At 44.4% G+C, this 16173-nt stretch overlaps 1 protein-coding gene across 2 annotated transcripts in view; it reads left to right on the top strand.

Annotated features, from left to right (window-relative positions):
- The window catches only part of PRICKLE2 (prickle planar cell polarity protein 2), a 319449-nt gene that overhangs the window by 149719 nt on the left and 153557 nt on the right, over positions 1-16173 (top strand). The window contains exon 1 of one of the 2 annotated variants that reach the window (XM_045991599.1): positions 14026-14289. The exons of the other annotated variant lie outside the window; for it this stretch is intronic. The gene's annotated coding sequence lies outside the window, so the exon portion shown is untranslated. Of the gene's footprint in view, positions 1-14025; positions 14290-16173 lie in introns of those variants that run through there. 2 annotated transcript variants of the gene reach the window in all.

Here is a 16173-nt window from a genome sequence, read left to right as displayed (position 1 = left end):
GTTAGTATTATGTAGTTTTGGAACAAGTGTTTGGAACCAGACTGACTCGTTTCAAAGTCAGACTCCATCACATTCTAGCTGTGTGATCTTGGGCTAGTTACCAGATCTCTCTGTGCTTTCAATTTTCAACTCTGAAATCAAGAATAGTACTGCCCCCAAAAGGTTGTGCTAGGGAGTAAATGAGTTTACTTATGTAAAGCACTTGGAAGACTGCCTGGTGTAATATAAACATTGTATCAGTTAGCTCATGCTGCATATCAAAGCACCCCCACATTTAGTAGCTTAAAATAACACCCATTTATTATCTCTCATGATTTCAGGTTGACCGGGTGGTTCTTCTGGTCCGGGTCATTTTGGCTGGGGCTGGACGGGACTGCTTACTGAATGGCCTCTGGTCCTTGTTTAATGTGATAGTTGCTGGGACGATAGTAGGGCCGCTTGCTCACATGTTTGTGGCCACAGAATTCCCAACAGCAGCAAAAGGGCAAAGGCCAAAGGCACAATTTCTTTCCAAGCTTTTCCTTCTATCACGTTTGTTAATATCACATTGGTCAAAGCAAGTCACGTAGCCAAGCCCATACTCGTAGAGGGAGAGACCAACTACTCAGGAGCATGAGTACAGGTAGGGAAATTATTCAGACCATTTTTACAGACAGTCGGCTTCAAGCACTATATAAGTATTAGCTGCTGCTTATTACTATTATTACTATTATTATTATTACTACTAATATTAACTCTCGAAACATAAAGCTACTAAAAGTAAAGACATACTCCAGCAAAGCTCTTGAGTATGTCTTCAGTTAGTCATTAGCATTTGCCATTTCCAGATATTGTGGGAGCCTCAAAAATTAATACTTGCAACAAGAGAGTTCTTAAGAGGAGCTTATTCTGCAGGGCTGAAATTATTATTTTTGTTACAAACTGTAGCTGTCCCTACTGGTCTCCCTGGGAGCATTTTGCAGGTTATAAAATACAGCTATTACTATGGTAATCATATTGCAAGTATAAAATGGCTTTGACCTACTTGTTAAAATGCAGTGTGTATTAAAATAAAGACTGTGAGCTTAAAGCTAAATGAACTCAGAATAAAAACAGAATGGCGAGTCCAAAGTGCTCGAGAGATCTTCAAACGAGGGAAGGGCATTTGATGAAGAGGATGTATTTTTCCTCATTCTCTTCATTTTCCCCTGTTGTGACGACCTCCAGGAAATGACACTGATCTCTGAAAGCATTTCTGGCCTCTGACTTACAGTCCAAAATTTTTTAATAATAAGAGCTACCATTTGCTTACTTCACACCGGCCACTTGCTGGCTCTTCGGATGATACACTCTTCCGCTTTCTCTTCATGACATCTCTCCAAAGCAGGAGCCATTATTCTCTTTTTATAAATGAGGAAGCTGAGTCTCGGAGAAGAAAAGACTTAGCCGGAAAGCTTGGGAATTCCTGCCTTCAGAGGCTTGGACCTAAAACTTAAAAGAAATCAGTTGTAATTGTACCAGTCAATTTGTACATTGACATACGTGTTTATTCAGGAAGTTCTGATTATGCACCAGACGGCATGCTGATTGCTGTGTTAGTCAACAGACGGGCCACTTGTGAGGGTCTTCGGAGGTCAAGGGAGGTTTCCCGGATGTCCAAAATACAACCTGGGGGATGTGTAGGGTGTGTTGCTCAGGAGAAAGGGCTGAACTGTGTTTCAGGTCCCAGGAGTAGGAAGAGCAAGAAACCAGAGTGCATGCAAACTGGTCAGTGTAGCTGCACTCAGGAGACCCGTTTTGATAGAGTTGCATCATAAGGGTCACATCCTAGAGGTCTTTGTGGGTCCAGCTCCTTTACCTGAGGGCACTGGGGAGGCAGCTATAGAAATGTTCTGAGCAGGAGTGTCATGAGAAGATGGTTTGCTTAAAAAGATCATTCCAGCCATGGCTTATAAGATGGGGTTGGGAGCTGGGAGGAGAGGCGGGAGTTCTGGCCATGAGTCAGACTGGCAGCAGGATCAGGACACGGCAACAGAAATAGAGAAGAGAGTAGAGTGGAGGGGCCTTTGGAAGCTGTTTGGATGGAGATGGAGGGGGGACAAGTTACAGGATGACATCTGCTGTCTGACTGATGGGTCTGGGTGGAGGGTTACACTGAAGAAGAAGACTTGGAAGAGGGTGATATGTCTTTGGTGGACTTGGTGATTTTGTGCCTATGGGACTTCCTGGTGGAGGTGCCCAGAAAGTGGGGAGGACTCACAGGTCTGATCCTTACAAGAGCTCTCAGGGATGGAAAGGAAATCTGAGGTCTTGGGCACCCTCTACGTTTGCATCTCCTCGTCTTTCTCCTTTGACTTACTTTGCCCCATTAGTACTTCTCATCTTACTTGCTTATTGTCTTTCTCCACCACAATAGAGTATAAGCTCCACGAGGGCAGGGAATGTACGTGTTTTGTTCACTTCCACATCTCCCACACCTGGCACAGTGCCGGGCACAAACGAGACAGCCAGCCGACGGAGGGTGACAGATGCTGCAACAGAGAAGGGGGTTCATCAGCTCTCCTTCAGGGAGTGTAGAAAAGAGCCCAGGACAGAACCTTGAAAAGGACTCCAGTAAAAGGCAGGACCAAGTAAGAGGAACTTTCTAACAAAACGGAAGATGTTTCCTCTCTTTGCTCTGAATGGCCAAACATGGAGAACTTCCAAGTATCCCAAAAGAGTGGTTCTTGGGGACAGGTGGGTTTCTGGAAACAGCAGGATAGAGCTGAGTAGGTGATGTGCTTCACTTTTTTTGTTCTTTTCTTGTTTTCTTTTTCCTTGCCCATGTTTAAAAAAAAAAAAATCAGCTAAATGCAAGCATGGCTCTAGGGGATGAGTGGGAAGCCTCAGTAGAGTCAATCCAACAAGAGGCGGATTGATTTTCTCTTGCAGGCCAGTTGGGATCATTTGGTAGGTGCTTCCTTCCCAAGAGAGTTGTATTGAGGAAGATTCTGGAAAGAGCTGGAAAGACCACTGTGGTCATTTGGTGGTATTCGCTGTGAAGACTGTCCTTGAGTGGCAACACAGCTGACATTCACCACCTTCATCTAGAGAATCTGTTACCATGAGTAATAATTTTCCAGAAATACTTCTGTTCTATCTCTCAGTCTGCATTTCCCAGATACGAATCCTGCCTCCCTCAGTCCCCGGTACTCTGCTTGGTGACTTGTGGTTCTCTAGTCTCATTAGCATAGCTCACTAAGGGAGTTGAATGAGGCCAGAGTGAAGTTTGACTTTTTATAGCCTGATACTTTTTATGCCACCCTGGAAAGCTGTGACTCCTTAGCTTGTAAGTTCAGGTGCTGAGTTTTGTCCATGATTATTTGTTCTTTAGCATAGATAGTTTTCAGAACTAATCTGTCCCAATTCAACTGATTTCAATTAATAGTTTCTCTTAATTATTCTTTCCTACTTGTGCTAATCATCATCCCAGATAAAAGCGAATCCTTGAAATTTTCTTACTGCCCCTCTAGGGGAGGGTAGAATACTCGATGGGCAATGCTAATGGCTGGCTTCCTTTGGAAACCTCCCCGGTTGGGTCTCCTAACTAGGAGAGTGAACTCCAAGGCCAATAACCCAGAAACCTCAAGCTTTAACATCTGGAGACAGCAGCAGCAAGAGAGTTTGAAATGCAAGGAGCGTTGAGACTTTCTGGCTGACAGCTCATAGTAACTGATCAGTCACTTGACCCTGAGAAGTTAAGTGACCCGTGAGAGGTCACCATAACTTGAGAGTCATTGTCACCCAAGAGAGTGAGCTTATGTAATTATTGGAGTATAAATGGTTCTTTCGAATGCCAGTATGTTGCTCCAAGTTAGTTCAATCATAATGCGAATTTTGGCAATCGCATGCAATACCTCGTCTCCCTTCATGTTTGGGCGGAGGGTGAGGACCCATGGTCATCAATCAGTAATGATTTACTAAGTGCCTACAGTGGGCTCACCTCTGTTGTAGACATTATGCAAAAAATTCAAAAGAGCCTCCTTGAATAGACAAGCAGTATCTTTCCCCCTGCTTTTTGCAGGGGAGGAGTAGAGGAGAGGAGTAAACAAATGAAAAAGCAAGCAAGCATTCAGGACATTCAGCGGTGGACAGGATGGTAGTTTATCCACCTGAGATGCCTCCGTGTCGGGGCAGCAGGACCAACATGAGAAAACTTGAAATGGCCCTGCCTGCCCTTTGTACAGTGGGGAGAGGCTTCATGGAGGAGGGAGGATTTTCGCAGGACCTTGGAGAATTGAGGGATCTAAGATGTATTCATTTTCTGTTGCTGCATAACAGATTAGCACTAATTTAGTAGTTTCAAACAACATCTATTTCTCATCTCACGGTTCTACGGGTTAGAAGTTCAGGGGTAGCATGCCTGACTTCTCTCTGCTCAGGTTCTCAAAAAGCTAAAGTCAAGGTTTTGCTGTCTGTGTCCTCATCTGCTCCTCTTCTGAGCTCATTTAAATTGTTAGCAGAGTCAGTTCCTTGTGCTGGGTAAAGGACTGAGCTCCCTGTTTCCCTGCTGGCTATCAATGAGGGCCCACTCTCAGCTCTTAAAGGGGAACTGCTGGGTCCTTGCCCCAGGGCCTTCCATCTGCAGAGCCAGTGACTGACAACCTCCCTCACATCAGAGGTCCATCACTCTTTGTGTCTCCAGGAAGATCCTAGTCTTTTTTAAGGGTTCCTAAGATTAGGTCTGGCTCACTGAGGGTAATCTCCTTATTTTAAGGTCAACTGATTTGGGACCTCAATTACTGCAGTAAAATCCCTTCCCAGCAGCTCCTAGGATGGAGTCTGGTTGGAAAACCAGGGGAGTGCATGTGTACCCCCAGGCCAGGAATCTTGGGGGCCATCTCTGAATTCTGCCTACCATATGATAGAAGGCATGAAATGTCCAAGTTGGTAACCAAATTATCAGAATAATAGCTGGTATGGGGATCGCATGCATAGCCTGGAACTGGGAGGAGGCCCTTTTAAAGGATATGAGCTTCCCAGGGCCAGATGGTGACTTACCTGAAGGGGTCTGACCGACGACCGATTGCACCATCTAGAACCCGACTACCTCTCTGTGTTGTTTCAGTCTACTGGCAAGCTCTTCTTTCTCTCTCCCTCTCTCTCATGTACATACACGCTTCCCCATTTGTCTACATTCTCAGTGGGATAAGCTGCTCAGAAACACGTGGCCATATCTAGAGATGCTTTGGGTCATCACAGCTAGAGAGGATACTCCTGGCATGCGGCGGGTGGAAGCCGGAGATGTTGCTAACCATCCTGCACGCACAGGGTAGCTCCCACAACAAAGAATTATCTGGCCCCCAGTATCACCAGTACCAAGGTTGATTTGCTCTATGAACTGACTCTCCCACCTGCCCCTCCAGGGTCTCTCTGTCTAGCTTTCTGAATGTTGATCTGCTGTTGTATCTGCCTGGCGATGCTTCTCCGCTTTTCCACCCCAAGAGTTGCTACTCATTCTTTAGGACTTGCTGCCAACATCACCTTCTTGTGCTGGTTGGTCCACGTGACTTGCTGTGCAGCGTTTCTCCATACCTGGGATACGCTACTCACTCGGGCCTTTGTTGGGTGTGTGTATGTGTGACAGATCTGTCTCTCTCCCACCAGACTGTGGGTTCCTTTTGAGTGTCGTCTGAGTCTTTTTTTGTATCTGTGTCCCCAGAGCTTATTACCATAATGCCTGCATATAGTAGTCAGTAAGTGTAAGGTAGACAGGCAGATGGATAAGTGCATGAAAAGTTCATAGAAGTAAACTACTTTGCTCAGTTTCCGCTCTGCCTCTCTTCCGAATGTCTTTGGTGACTGGCATCTGCGTATTAGCCAGTGGTCGGTACATGTGAGCAGGTACGTCTCAAGGATCTGGAAGCGGAACTGCATGGGTTTGAATCCCATCCCTGCCACTTACAAGCTGTGTTACTAGAGACAGTTAACTAAACTGCTGTGCCTCCTCATCCTAATCCCTGTTTCCAAGGGCTGTTGCAAGGATTTAATGAGTTTATAAAAGGACAGAGTGGGAGGAAATGGAGAAGGGTTGGTCATCTGCATAATGCTTCTTTGTTTTCCAAATCTGTTTGCCAGAGTAATGGGCTTCTCCCCCAAAAAATATCTAGATGCATGTCGGCATGACTGAAAGTGACATATACCTCCAAAGGAACATTCCTAAAAATACAGGGGGAAATATTCCCCACAGCCACGCTATTTTGAGTGGTTGGGGTGTCAAAGAGTTTGAAACCATATCCCATGAGGACCAGTTAATGGAAGTAAGATGACAGAAGAGAAGGTTTGGGTTTTTGAAGGATGTTGAGTGGGAGAATTGGCTGTGCTGGTTCTGTGTGCTCCATATTGCTAGTGTTGGCTGCCGGTTTACTGGAAGGAAGAACTTCATCCAGGAGCCAGCTGTCCAGTGATGAACCTCCTTCTCAGAGGGCAGGAGTGTGGGACACAGTAAAAAGGTTCCTTTCCTTTGTTTTATGAATATTCATCAAGTGCTTCCTCTGATAGCCCTGAGGATGCTGTGAAAGACAAGACAGAGACAACCCCTGATGGACCTTCCAGTCTATAGCACCATTTTCCAAAACATGAGGTGGTTTGGGTGGCTGGACCACCACTCAGTCATTAACCAAAGACTGAGTCACGCATCCTTAAAAATGCTCTTTCCAATCTTCTAAACCTTGTAGATAACATCAAGAAGGGGATCTCATTTGGGGGCTAGAGTTGCTACTTTTCTAAAACTTGGTAAGGTATCTCCATTTTTAGTGAAGAAAGAACAACATGAGGGTTACAGCCTTAGGCCACAGTTCCCAAGTAACTTTTTTGAGTGACTTATTAAACATCTTTATAAAAATAAGACAATAGAAAGTAGTTAATACAGAATAATTAAAACCAAAGTGATACTAGGGATGATTTCGACTTTGGCCTTTTATCTGTTTTGTTTTGTTTCTTCACTTTTCATATTTGCATACAGTATAATTCATTCTTGGGTTTACAGTTTCATAATTTTTACAAATGCATACAGTCATGTAACCATGCCCCCAGTCAAGATACAGATCAGTTCTATCCCCTCCCAAAAGTTTCTCGTGCTTCTCAATCCCACCTACCACCTCCAGCCTTTGGCAACCACTAACCTGCTTTGTGTTCCTATGATTTTGCTCTTTGGGATGTCATGTCATGGAATCCTATAATATGTAGCCTTTTCAGTCTGGCTTTTTCTTAGCATAAGGCATTTGAGATTTATCCATCATGTTGCATATGTTCAGTCCTTGTAATTGCTGAGTAGTAGTCCATTATATGGATATACCACAATATAGTCATTTTAAATAACAATACAAGTCATATTCCATTTAACGAATTATGAACATGGTACGTATTTAAAGCAGATTTGGCAGAGATCCTATAGGTGGTATGCAAGTAAGTGAGTCTTGCAGGAGAGCGGAGGAGCTAGTCTGGCTAATTTATGCATTAAGGAATTGTTTGTGGTGGGTTACTCTTTAGTTTCTTATCCAGACCTCTAACACTGTGTTCGGTTGAAATATAAATAGGTTTTCTGTCTTCTTAAGTCAGAAAATACCTTTTTGCGCCCTTACGGTAAACCAGGTGGCCTCCAGAGCACCCATTCATAGTCTCTCATTCATTCATTCCCTCCCTCTTTGCCTCCTTCCCTCTGTCAATCCCTCCTCATCCTCCTCATCCTCACCTTCTCTTTCTCTCTCTCCCCTCACACCCTCCCCCTAATATTTCACTGGCGTTTATGTAACTGAATTAATTAGACCTATTTCTCAAAGAGTTGGTTTTCTGTAAAATTCACTTTGCAGTTGGCATGACGGAAGAGCTGGCATATTAATCAAATGCTACAGTTTGTTCTTTGTATCTGAGTCGGGCTGGGTTGGGCTTCCTGCTTATCTGTTGTCCGTTTATACTATTTTGTCCTTTGCAGCAAATGAGCCTGGATTCTTTGTGATTGGGCAGGGTGATGGCTGTGAGTGTTGATAGATTGGGCGTGGAAATGCTTAACAGGGACAGACCCTATCTCCTTAGTTAGTGTTACAGAGTCCCCAGGATATAAGGTGTCTGTATGAAAGTAAATAAGGGCTTCTCTTCTCCTTTCTTTGGCGGATGATATCAATACCATTTAATAGAATAAAGTGATAAAAATCTTCGTCCTGTCTTAAATAACATGTTCATTGCCATTCTATGTATTTATTCATGTTATGTTTCTGAAATATGCTTTATTTATAGACATTTACGTCCCCCAATGCATTTTAAATCTTCAAGCATATTCAAATGATATGTGTTTAATTTGATCTTGTGTATGTCTGGGTGGGGGCAGGGGGTTGCCCTTTGCAGCTAACCAGATCAAAGTTGGTAGCTTCCTCCATTTAGTTAGTTTGCTACAGAATATAAAGCCTCTTAAAGGATTCGAGTGCATATCTTAAAAGCTCATCAGAAATATTCTAAGCCATAGATGTTTTTTTCTCTCTCAGCAACATTTCAGATATGGAGGTTCTCCTCGGTTGCCCCTGCTAGAGTTGCTGAATTTATAATGCCATAGGAAGAAAGAAAGATCTGTTCTGTTTTCTCATCTGTGGAACGAGGGGGTTGAACTAGATGGGAGATGTCAAATTTACAGCGCTAGTGCTGTCACTCCTTTCCCATCCCATGACAGACATCACTAATCAATCACAGCATGCTTGCCTGCCAAATGTAGTCTCAGACTTCTTGTCAAGTCAGCACTCCGGGAAGCCACGGCTAATCAATCAGTGTTAGTCCAAGAGATGAAATCTATTTGCCATTCTGCAACGTGATGGTGCTTAATCTGTAAAGGTTACATCACCATTTCACGGTAGAAGGAAGAATGTTGGAAGCCATGGGTAGTTTTAAGTGAAGAGGTTTTCAGATCACTTTATTTTATGCTCCTTGAAGGCAGGCATTGTGTTTTATTCATGTTTTTCCATGTTTATCTAGCCTATAAGGCAAACCCTTTCTCACAGTAGACATTCCATAAATATTTGTGACATGGTGCACCAGTAATGAATAGAAAGCAGGTCCTTGGCCAGTCCTTCCCTCCCTCCCTAAGACTATACAGTTCAGTGCTTCTTCTAATGGGCAGGCACAACAATTACCATGACTGAATTTTGTCTGCTTTCATTCTGTCCATTCCTGCAGGCTGGCTAGATCAATGTGTGCTTTTATCCACCAAGCGTTGGCAGAGCCAAGCAACTTGGCATCATTAGCTAGACTTGATGAGTTTCCCCTCCATCCATTGTCTCAGTCATTCATAAACCTATTGAGTAATACAGAGGGGCATCCTTTTAATCCATCCCATGCTGGATTCTGAATTCTTACAACTTGACTTGTGTCTGAGAATCTGAAGTTTTACTGCTCTATGTAGAATTTCTGCCCGTTTCAGGATTTAACACCAGGGGGATTCATGTATTTGACACAAAATATGCAGACTTGAGCTATTTTTTGGGAAGTAGATTTTAGGTTCCTTACAGAAAGGTCCAGATCTGGTAACTTTTTATATTTTGATAGCGTGACAATATGCCTTTTGCAGGGTAGATACTCAGTGAATACTTCATATTCCTCAAGGTAGTTTGATGAAACTTTGGCAAACCTCTGTTTTCTTTAACTTTTAGGGGAAAAAAAAATCATCTTTTATAAACAGAAGATTTTTTTTTCCCCTAACCCAGGCACTAAGTTTCATCTAATGAAAATACTAGCTGCCCATTTAATGGAAAGTCACTTGTAGGTAGGGTGCTCTGCTAAATGCTTTATATATATTATCCCTAAACCTCAAAATAACCCCAAGACTAGTGATATGAATTCCATTTCATACATGAGATAAATGAGCTTTGGAGAAGTCATGTAACTTGGTCAAAGTCACAAGGTCATAATAAGTGGCAGTCCTAGGATTTAAAGCCAGGCCTAACTCTAAAGTCTTTTCCCTCAAAGATGCCAGCTCTCTCAGTTCAGATGTTACTTCCTCCAGGAAGCCTTCCTTGAGGGAAGACTTCCCCTGCAAGGCTGGTTGAGATGTTCTGCCTCTGTGCTTCCATAGCAGTTTATACTCCCTTATTACAATACTCTCCATTCTGCGATGGGCTGTTTCTCTGCTGCCACTCGGCCCCCCACACTTGACTGATGGCCGACTGAGTCCATCTCTCCCAGGAGACCTCTGCCACTTTGCCTTTTTACCTAGGCACCATATATGATGTACAGTTAGGCCTTCAACAATCTATCGTAGTTTAGAATTCATTATATTTGAGGAGAAAGGATTTAGGGAAATGTAATCCAGCTCTAAATGTGGAATGGCAGAGTTGCCTCTCTGCTATTCTATTAAGTGCTTTCTGCTTCCGTCTGTCTTTGCATTATTAAGCCGTTCCATTTTTTAACACGTCACTGTTTTATTAACCGTACTTTTATGAATAATTAATACATGCAGATATTCTTACATTTATTTATCCGGCTTTAGATACTTTGTGTTTCTTGAATCTGAGAATTCACGAGTTGTATAAATTCTAGAAATTTCTCAGCTGTTAAGCTATTATGCCTCTCCCCAATTTTTCTCTTCTCTCCCTAGGAGGCTCCTGTTAGACGTACGTTGTGCCTTCTCATTCTCTTCTCTGTATCTCTTACCCTCTCTGGCATCTCTTTCAACTCTTTATCCCTTTGTGTCTCATTGTATGTTACATCCTAAGATCTCTTTTCTCTCTTCAGTAGTCCCTGACTTTCTGCTTAACCGATCAATTGAGTTTTTTTTTTTAAAGATTTTATTTATTTGACAAATAGAGATCACAAGTAGGCAGAGAGGCAGGCAGAGAGAGAGAGAGGAGAAAGCAGACTTCCTGCTGAGCAGAGAGCCCGATGCGGGGCTCAATCCCAGGACCCTGGGATCATGACCTGAGCCGAAGGCAGAGGCTTTAACCCACTGAGCCACCCAGGCGCCCCTCGATTGAGTTTTTAATGTCAGTGAATCAGTGGGGAGAGATAGAAATCACTTCTTATTCCCTTTTAGGCATTCAGTTCTAGCTTTCGTGTTTTTAATCGTTGTAGACTTTGTTGCATGTTCTTTTTCAGAATGTTGTTTTGTGACCCTGAACTTGTGAGCTCTCATCTTCATATTTGTTGACTTGAGTCTTATCAGTTTCCTGGGTGCCCTGTAACGTACTTGCGGGAGCTCATGTTTTTGCTGGGCCAGGTATAGCCCAGGTTATGGAACTGGCTGTCCAGGACAATTCTTCATCTGTCTCTGTGAGTGTTCCAGCTGTGTCATGAACAGGACCAGTTTTTATATTTATTTTTCAGTTAGGGTTTCCTGGTCCTGACCTTGGTAATTCCTACTCCACTCTTAAGAAAGGCCCAAGCTTAGGTTTTCTAATTCTTATCTTAAACTTTTCCCTCCCACTCAGAGCACACGTCAAGATTAGACAAGTTTCACTGGGCTGGTGGACAGTTTTTCCAATCTATGTGTTCTTCACAGGTGCTACCCTCAGTGAGTGCTCCTGATTTTCTACAGGGGACAGGTAACAACTGCCTGCTTCTCCTTATCCAGAGCCCTTATCTCCTGTCCTGCGTGGGCATTAAATCCCTCACCCTGGGGAACCAAAACAAACCTTGCCCTCCTGCCACTGCCTTTCCCTCAACCTCATGAGTTTATAGGCTTACCATTCTTTTCTTTGGATACCTCTTTATTTCTACCACCTGGGTGTTTTCCTCTTCTTATTATGGGTTAAGCGCTCAAAGAATTTGTTAAATATTTTATCGAGCATATCTAGGTGTTTGAAGGGTGGGAATTTTCAGGCTGCCATCATTTGTCACATTGCCCAGAACTAGGAACTTACTACAAGTTCATGGTAAAATAATCAAATTATACACAAGGGCATGTTATGAAATATTAGTCTCCTTCCTGTCTTTGACCTGTGTAGTTCTCAGATCACCTTGCTAGATATAATAACCTTTAGCACTCTCTGAGGTATCATTCTAGAGGCATTTTGTGTATATAGAGCATGCATATATAGACATAATTCATGAAGATTTATTTATGCTGGTGAGAATGTATTTTACCTTGCACATTGCACTTAGCAGTATGTTTTGGAGTTCATCATATATCAGTGTACTCAGCTATGCCTCTTTTCTTGTCGTGACTGCATGGTATCCCCTTAAATGGAGGTACTATAATTTATTTAACCATGTTCCCTATTGGATAATTTTTTCAGTTATTTTGAGCTTATAAGCTATCTTCCAGTAGACATTCCTGTACATGTGTCTTTGCTTGTGTATCATTTAACATAGTTTTCTTTGTTGACCTGTTTCTCTGTTTTTCTCTCTTCTTCCCTACCCTATGATGGTTCATTTTATGTGTCACCTTGACTGGGCTAAGGTATGCCCAGATGGCTGGTACGACATTATTTTGGGGTGTGTCTGCGAGTGTGTTCCCAGACGAGATTAACATTGGAGTCAATAGGCTTCACAGAGATTGTCCTCAGCAATGCTGGTGAGCGTCAGCCGTGACTTTGAGGGCTATGTGGAACAAAAGCGTGGAGGAAAGGTCAGTGTTCTACCTGAGGAGAGACATCCACATTCCCCTGCCCTCAGACAGCAATGTTCCTGGTTCTCAGGCTTTCAGACACAGACCAAGACTTAAACCACTGACTACCAATTCTCAGACCTTCAGTCCTGGACTGAATTATGCTGTCTGTTCTCCAAGTTGCAAACTGTGTATCATGGGACTTCTCAGCCTCCATGACTATGAGAGCCAGTTCCTTTAATAAATCTCAAATTTATGTATATCCTGTTGGTTCTGTTTCTCTGGAAAACCCTGCCTAACCCCCCCCCCCCCCCGCAAGCCCCACTATGAATTCCTTGCACTCAAGGGTGTTATCATTCATTGGTGACTCTGGCACCCCACGTGGGGCCTGGTGCTGAGTCTGCACTGAATTCAGATCTGTTTCATGACTAACTGGGTACTTACAGAAAAGCTAAACCAGCAATCAGACCAGACCCAACCTCAAGCAGATGTATTTTGATTTCAGTAATAGCAACTGCTATTGGAGCCATTGACTGAGTGTCTTCTCTGCTCCAGACACGAGTTAATGCAATCTTGACAACTCTGTGAGACAGCCAGCAACTTGCTGTATGGACCAGGACACTGAGATACAGGTTATTTACGTAATTAGCGAGAAGCAGAGGCCACATTTGGATACAGTTGTGTCTGGCCTCTTGAATACTACCTCTTAATTAACATTTGTATTGTCACAAAGGCTCCAGGACATCCCCCTCCTCTTCCCTCCCTCCCTCCCTCCTTCCTTCCTTCCTTCTAGCCTTCCTTCCTTCCCTCCTCAGAGATTTCCTGAGGCTCATAGTGTTCCAGGCAGGGAATGATATTGTGATTATTGGTGAAATCATTTCTGCTCTGGTGGAACATGCAGTGTGAAGGCAGAGACAGATTAAGCAAAAAAAAAAAAAAAAAAAAAAAGCGTGATGAGTGTCTGGAAGGGGAGATAATGGGGGAGCTTTAGAAGCACAGAGCTTGAAGGCTCCTCCCAGGCATAGAGGGTCTCCAGCACCTGTGAAAAACTGGATGACCCTTGAACAATGAGTGAGCTGGGGGAAGATGGACCAGAGGGGTGAAGGACAAGGGTTCAGCATGTTCCCTGTCTTCCTCTAGTGCTCTTTACCCTATAATCTGGCTCTTGCAGCCTCAGCCGGCTCTTAGGATCTCTGCACGCAGAAGCCCGACAGCCCGAGTCCCGCATCTGAAAGGGGGCTGAACCCCCTCCCCCCACCCCATCCCATCCCACCCCACCCCACTCCACCCCACCAGCACCAGCACCACCACCCATCAGCCTTTTCTAATTTTAAAGCACTAGCTCCCTTGATTGAAATCTCAATTCGGGAACAGGCCTAGGATTGGCCTGTGGCTCGGAATTTTCACCAATAAGCGGAGTGGGAGGTGGAGAGGCGTCCCTTTAAGCAGCAGGAAGGCAGCCTGGAGAGCTTGAAGCTTCTCTCCGCAGGACCTGAGCGATTTTCCTGGAGCCGGAGCTGCTGCGCACGGAGCAGCTGCCACAGCCCCCGGGAATGTCACCCCCCTTGCGCGGAGCCCCTGCAGGGCCCCCTCTGGCTCCGAGCAGTTGGCGGCCGACGCCCTGCTGGGCTTCTTAGCCGCAGCCGCACCCCCTGCCCCTAGGTCTGCGGGCCCCCTCCCCCTTCCCCCCTGAGTCCCCCGCCCGCGGAGGCGCCGCAGCGGCGAGCAATGCAAGGCTGAGCCGGGTAAGTGGCCCTCCCATGGCCGGGGGGCACGGAGGGGGCGCTGGGGCACCTTTGCTCCCGGTTTTCAGGACCCTCCCAGGGAAAGGGGCCTGGAGCTGGGACATTAACGTCTGGCAGTGATGCGCCTGGCCACATAGAGACACTGAGGATGTCCTGAGCTCTAGGGAGGGGACCTAGGGATCATTTTGAGCAGTCTGCCGGTTGTTGCGCACTTTATTAACCAGTAATAATAATAATGATACCAGGAGGCGGGGGTGTTGTGACTGTATTAGGATGACTTTGGGGGAAACATTTAAACTTCTCCTAACTTGCTTTTTGAGCAGTCATTATGCTCTTATGATTCATTTTCCTCAAATATTTGCAGTGCATTTGTTGCTAATGACCTACTTACTTAATTCCCTTACACTATCAAAAAATATTTTCTGCGTCTTCAGAAAGATCAGAAAAAAGTGAAGGACTTCTCCCCACACTCCTTATTGCTTGCTTTCCTAGAACTTTTAATAATCATCATCTTCTCCTTCGTAGATCCCTGTCAGTGAGCGATTCTGGATTTGTGCTTGTGTTCTCTGTGAATTAGGGGGAGACGCGGGGGAGAGACCCCTCTCCTGGTCTTCTTCCTTCTTCTAGTTCACATAAGGGAGTTGATAGGATGGGGAAAGGTTTGGGGGGAGGTATTAATTGAAATTCTCCTCTTCCAGCTTTTCCAGTGTACCCTCTGCTTGGGGGGGGGAGTGAGGACTTGAGGGGGACTGGAATTATGCCTATCTGGAGCGCCTGGACAGCTGTATCCTAGGGAATATTAAAACCAACATAATCCATAGGGTTGGGGGGGTAAGGTTTATTGAAAAGATTAAAAGTTTTAGCTTCCATCCTCTCCCTAATCTGTCTGTTCACTTGCATATGACCTAAGCAAGAAGTTGGAAGCCTAATACAAAAGGTCAGATTTGGGCTCCTGGGTGGCTCAGTGGGTTAAGCCGCTGCCTTCGGCTCAGGTCATGATCTCAGGGTCCTGGGATCGAGTCCCGCATCGGGCTCTCTGCTCAGCAGCGAGCCTGCTTCCCTCTCTCTCTCTCTGCCTGCCTCTCTGTCTACTTGTGATATCTCTCTGTCAAATAAATAAATAAAATCTTAAAAAAAAAAAAAGGTCAGATTTTTTCTTTTTCTTTTTTTAAGATGAGGCAGCTGGAAGCAATGCCTTCCCAAATCAGAGCAAAGTCTGATGCATGGACTGCCAAACTCCATTTCTGCCTATATTAAATTATTTCGGCATTTTGCTGGGCTGGCCTTTCTTTCCAATTGTTGAGGTGGTGTGAATCATTTGTATGCTTTGGGTTCCCTGCTTTCTGCAAACAGATGTTTTTATCTTGCAATTCGTTGAAGAATTAGAGAGATGGACATGGCTCCGTATGTACAGAGTGAACAAACACTGCTTGGGAGGATTTGGGCATTTCCTTTTCAAATCGTCCATTGCCAAATCAGCCATTGGGCAATTCAGATAAAGGTGTCAAGTGAGCTGAGCAGTGAAGAATTTATATGTGCCGCTAATTCTGCTCATCCTACAATAAAACATCTTCCCATGGGGCCAAAAAGTCGGGGGAAGGGAGGCTTATGAAAATGATCCTGTGTTCTTAGTCACTGACTACCCAGCTCTCCCTGGATTTCTGAGAACCTGCCAGGAGAAACTGTTGACTGAATGGAAGTTTCAAGAACTGCAGAACAGAAATCAGTACAAACCCTCCTCGAGTGACTTTTATTTCTGTTTGGAGGAAAGAAACACTTTGTTAGAATAACAAATTGTGGCTGCTTTTCAAGAGCAGAAAATGGTTCTCCTTCTGAAGGCAGATTCCTTTTAAGAGTGTGAATCATTTGGTTTAGGTTTTTTCT

Source organism: Meles meles, chromosome 20 (genome assembly GCF_922984935.1).
Source record: "Meles meles chromosome 20, mMelMel3.1 paternal haplotype, whole genome shotgun sequence".
Lineage (NCBI taxonomy): Eukaryota > Metazoa > Chordata > Mammalia > Carnivora > Mustelidae > Meles > Meles meles.
Note: the sequence above shows the minus strand (reverse complement) of the source record. Positions and strands in the feature narration are given on the sequence as shown.